The following is a 6,000-nucleotide window of genomic DNA, read 5'->3' on the forward strand; positions in this document are numbered from 1 at the left end:
CTTGGCTTCCTAAGAAACTGAAAAAGGATAGACACAGCATCAGCCTTAGACACAGACATCTAAAACTGGAACTGAGAGTGCAGCCTCAAGAAGTATGTCCCATGAGCAGGAAGAGCCAACAAGAAAACCCTGCCTCCCTGAAGAGAGGCATTCCCTTAGAAGCCCCGTAGGACTTCTGTAGGAATCTCTCCCTGCTTCTCCTGAGGTACCAGGTGCAGTCAGAGGCAAAGACACCAGACCAGGCCTTGGCGGAGCACTGGCAGGGAGAGCTCAGACACCTGCATGACTTGGCTCTTTCTCTCACCTTGTGCCTAAACCAAACCATAATGGTGAGAGGTCTCACTGGCACCTGCTCGGGATGATCAAGATTCCATAAAGACTCAAGCGCTTGGAGTGTCTCAGCTAGGCCAAGCCCCCGACACAGCACCAGCCTCAGAAGTGAACTTTTTAGAACTGGCAACAGGAATGCAAACCAAGTATGTGCGTCTGTGGCTCCCAAAACGCAAGACCCTAGTGAGGTATGCGATTCAGTTCCTGAACCCGAAGGAAGGGAAGAGCCAATGAGAGAACCCACTGCCTCCTCAAAAGGAGGCAGTCCCTTAGAAGCCCCATGACAGGACTTCTTTTGGGGGGAAGAAGCAGCCTTCCTCTTCCTTGACACATGAGCCTTGGAAGAAGAAGGGTAGACAGCAGTATAAGACAAAGACTAAGATAAGGTTGAAGTAGGCGCTACATCTCACAGGACTTCATCCCCAAACTCCTCTACAGGATGATGGTCAGGAAGCACAGGAATCGCCAGGGCAGTTAGGGCACGAAACACAACAGAAGAGACCTGGGGGATAGGAACATCATGAGTAGCAACAAGATTGACCAGGGCAGCTGAGGCAGGAGAGTATACATGAGCGGCCTGGCCAACAGGAGCCACAGGAAAGTTAGTAGCAGCAACAAGAGCATATGTAAGTGTTACATAAGCAGAATATATGGAATGTTATTCCATATATAAAAAACTAAAAACTATGATTAATTAAAACCAGTGACCCAAGAGGTCAACCAGTTTGCTTGCAGGAATGTGATCAGACCAGATACGATAAAGTATGCTAAGATGACGTACACGATAAAGTAGGCTAAGATGACGTGTTGTAATCAGTCAGTGTCTAGTTGCCGTCACCTGTGGTCATTCATTTGTTTTGAAAACATTAGTCCAAGCTTCCTGCTTGAGACAACCACCGTGACCTATAGCTCAAACGGCCTACGTGACTTGTAATCTATGTCATCTGTGTGTATGTTCATATGTTCGAGCTACTGTCTGCTTCCTTTATGATTTGTAAACCAGACTGTAGAACAGAAGGGATCAAGCTATCATCATTAGAAGACCTGTCCAATTTTATCTGATTCTCATCATGTAGAAGTGATCAAGCCATCATCGTTAGAAGACCTGTACAATTTTCATCATGTAATCTCAGAAGAATAGATGTATTTTTGTACTCAGTGTTTTCTACTAGAAACCTCACATCAGAAAGAGATTTAATGAACTTATAATTTATCATCATGAGTTGAAACATCTCCGTCGTCATAACCAAAGAAGATATTGACTTCGTAAGTTATCATCAAACCCCAAGACACTCCAATGAGTATGGAAGTCATAACCAACTGACTTAGCGTAAAATTATCGCAAGTCTAACATAACCTCACAGGGCGCCTTATTATATAAAGGCAACAGCCCTAAAATTGGTGGCAGCGATATATTTGTGACAGCCTACAACAAGAACTCTTCAAAGTCTTCCGAAGAATAACCAGAATAATGAATAATGTATCATATCAGAAGTCAACGACGGTGAAAGCATGAGATTCTTCAAGCAACCTAGTATCATCGTTCAGTGAGCGACTTCAGCAGTGCATATCTTTAAGAAACAACCCTGACGTGTCTGCTTCCTACGGCAACGCAAGCTTCGTCCTAAAAGATGTCTCTCATTAGAATCATTCAAGAAAACATCACCGTTTATTGAGCGTTTCCAGCACTTCAAGAAATAAACCGGACGCGTCTGCAGCACCGAATCTTCAAGGACTTGAATCATCCAACAAACGAACAACGCGCACGGGTGAAACTCAAGACAAGACCAGGGTCATCCGCTAAATAGAGAAGGAGGGCCAAGGCCGTATCGAAACACCGTGACGTTCCACAAAATCAAGCTAAGTACAGTCCTTTTTTATTCATTTGAGTAACTTTGAGTGTTTCCTTTGCAGGTCGAATTTTCGTTATTCCTGTGGCTGAAGTTACGAGACATTCTTAATCTTACTTTTTTACAGAAATTATCTACATCATTGAGACTTCACTACTGCAAGTTTTTATCTTTGAGTTTCTGTTTCCAGAAATTCTCCTGAAATATCATAATCATATACCGTGTTAATTTTATCATTTTGGGTGACTATTAATTCTGTACGTAACAAATCATATTAAACATTGAATATGCGTTTGCGCAGTGGACGTCTGTATTTATACAGATGCATGGATAGGGTAGTTAGGCACCGTAGTGATAAGAAGACACACAAAACAAGTGGAACACCCGCACAAATCTGGATAAATTAGAGGTAACACTATTTCGGGTCAGGACAATAAAGGCTCCTTTGCAAGGTCCTGATCGCAGTTGCAGCCTTGAGTTATGCTTAAAAAATCGAATCTCTATGACTCAACTTAACTTAAAAAAAAAAAAAAAAAATACGGCTGGATTGCAAGGAATAACATGTCTGTGAAAACTTTCATTAGGTTAACATACTTAACATTCATATAAACAAATTAACAAAACGTGTCTAAATGCGCTGACCTGGATCCCTCACTATTTCAAATTTTAGCAAAAAATGAAAGTAAACCACAGCAATTACATATAGTTAATAACAATATGCAGTAGAGATAACTTGTCTTAATAGAAATCGCTCAATTCATAATAGTTCGTCATTCTTACGTTCGTTGTTTTATACGTAACCAACAACAACAGAATGCTAAAAAACACACAATACGTTGCCGATGATAATAAAGAGAAGAATCCTATTATTATAAAAAGAAACAGGAAAACAGTAGCCCTAAAAATCAGAAACGAACAAATCGTGCTTCAGCAAACTTGGTTACTGTGTCATCTAGTCAAACGGTCAGGGTCAGTTAAATCTGCCGAGTGTTCAAAGCAAAGCACATTCCACATAATAAGCGACTCTAGTGAAAGAGGGAGAGCGATGTTGGATCATTTATGCCAATACCTTTTTGAATTAAAAAGGAATTTTCCTATGAATCACACGACCGTATCAAGTAATCAGAGCAGGTTCTCGTAATTTTAATACAATAAGTTATTATAAGTAGTGGGTATTACGCCCGACTGTACATGCCATAAAAATTAGAATATCAGCCATTTACATTGTTTTTTATTCCTTTAGTCCACGTAATATCCTGTATTTATGGGCTCACAGTTTGTTGTTCGAACTTCCCTATTGAGAAGTCCGGAGTATGGTTCAGTAATTGGCAATAACAAGTTAATTGTCGTAGCATAAATCAGATTCAGTACAGGGCGGATAAGCGCACGCTTACAGATACCTATATAGTTATAAAAAACATTGATCTATGTCTAGTGTAATTGTAAGATTGTACAAAACATTATCTTACCTCCTGCCAAAAGAGGCGTGTTTATCAAAGGAAAATTCTATAAACCTTCTAACACATTAAAATCCGTTTTGAACAAAAAGAGACAGTTAATCAAATAATAACTTATATAGAGGAACCAATCAGAATTCTCCCACAGCTGCAGTCCCAGTTCGCATGCAAAATCTCGAGACACATGCACCCTCGAATGTCTTCTTGGCTTGCAACACACTGCACCCTCGAATGTCTTAGTGCGTGTAAAAAGACTTTGCTGGGATCTGAAAATTTAATCCTTCCCGACACTCTGAAATATAACAATTTCCGCGAACAAAGCACTATACACGGTTGACTCACAGCAACAAGTTAAATCTAGTGATCCACAAAACCTATACAAATAGTGGATATGGAAGTTATAAATATCTCATTTTTTATTGTTGCTAATTTTTAATCATGCCCGACCAGTCGTAGATGAATCCCTCTTATACTCTATCTAAAATAATATCCGTAAAGTCATTCAAGCAGAGGGGATTCAGCAGAAATTTTTTCTGATCTTTTATCTGAATACCAGGATGTTTCTCCACAAGCGAGTGATCTCTGGGGCAAAACGGATGTCATTGAACACAAAATACGGTCTAAGGACAAACATAAAGCTATATACGTACCTTCGTATAGACTCCCAATGAAATTTCAAAATAGAAATAAATGACGAAGTTGAAAAAATGTTAGTAATAGGAGTCATTAGGAAATCAAATAGCCCATATAATTTTTCCCTTAAACTTCATGCCAAAAAAGATTGGACTTGGCGTATCGGCGTAGATTTCTGTCGCTTAAACAAGGAAACGACTCCCGATCGATTTCCAGTGCCATGTACCGACGATATCTTATCTTTGTTAGGTCAGAATAAATTTTTCACCAGCTTGGACTTACTTAAAGGCTTTCACCAGATACCATTAGCTAAGTGAGTGTACCTCATACACCGCCTTCAGCACACTCAGGGGACATTATCAATTTATACGTATGCCTTTCGGTTTACGTTGCGCCCCAATTACATTCACCAGAATGATTAATAAAGTGTTTGGAGACTTTTAGGGGATACCCAACATGCCTATATGGTTGGTCTTGTAATCTTTTCTAATATCTTAGAAGAACATTTGCATAAACTAGAGTTAGTGCTACAGAGACTAAGACAAATAATCTCAGAGTAAAATATCCAAATGTGAGTTTCAAGAACTGAACATGTTTATTTAGGTTTTATGTGTCTAGTCAAGGTCTTAAAGTAGTCCATGGTAAGGTGTCGGCTATTCATAACCTTCCAGTACCTATTAACGTACAAGGGGGATACAGCACTTTTGCGCTGTAGTGGGTATTACTATCGTAAGTTTATATGCAACTCGTCAATCACATCAGAAAGAGATTGAATGAACTTAGAAATTATCATCATGAGTTTGAACACATCTCCGTCATCATAACCAAAGAAGATATTGACTTCGTAAGTTATCATCAAACCCCAAGACACTCCAATGAGTATGGAAGTCATAACCAACCGACTTAGCGTAAAATTATCGCAAGTCTAACATAACCTTACAGGGCGCCTTATTATACAAAGGCAACAGCCCTAAAATTGGTGGCAATCATAAGTAAATATGTAACTCTTCAATCATAGCTGCTCCTTTAACAGATCTTACGAAGATGGGCGTAAATTTATTATGGTCTGAAAAGCATCAACAGGCGTTCGATATCTTAAAATTGGAATTATGCAGCTCACCTATCTTAAAAATTCCTGATTTAAATATGGAATTTTTTTTATTGCAACAGATGCCTCAGACCAAGGGGTAAGAGGGGTACTACTTCAGCAATATGATAAACAGTTCTTTCCTATAGCTTTTTATTCACGTAAACTAAAGTCCTCTGAAAGTAAATATGCAGTAATAGACAAGGAAGGGCTAGGTAGCGTTAACTCACTAGTACATTTTAAGTTCATAATCTACGGCTATCCTGTTAAAGTCCTTACTGACCATAAGTCCCTTACCGAGTTTTTCAAAGGCTTTAATCACAATCCCAAAGGAACTCGGTGGCATATGATCATTCAGGTCTTTGGAGCCAAGATACGATATCTACCTGGGAAAGCAAATATCATAGCTGACGCATTATCCCACACCATACTGCAAAGAACCATTAGTTGGACTAAAAGATATAGAAACATCCGTGCATATTGTTAAAACCGTATCTGAACAAGAAAATTCATTAACCCAAGAGATCGTGAACACTGAATACCTAGGTTGGAGCGCTGAACTGTTACAAACTGAACAAAACAAGGGTCAGCAGCTAAGCAAAACAATAAACACTTCGAACGGAAACCCTAAAGCAAAAGTATA

This window comes from Macrobrachium nipponense, chromosome 30 (assembly GCF_015104395.2).
Source record: "Macrobrachium nipponense isolate FS-2020 chromosome 30, ASM1510439v2, whole genome shotgun sequence".
NCBI lineage: Eukaryota > Metazoa > Arthropoda > Malacostraca > Decapoda > Palaemonidae > Macrobrachium > Macrobrachium nipponense.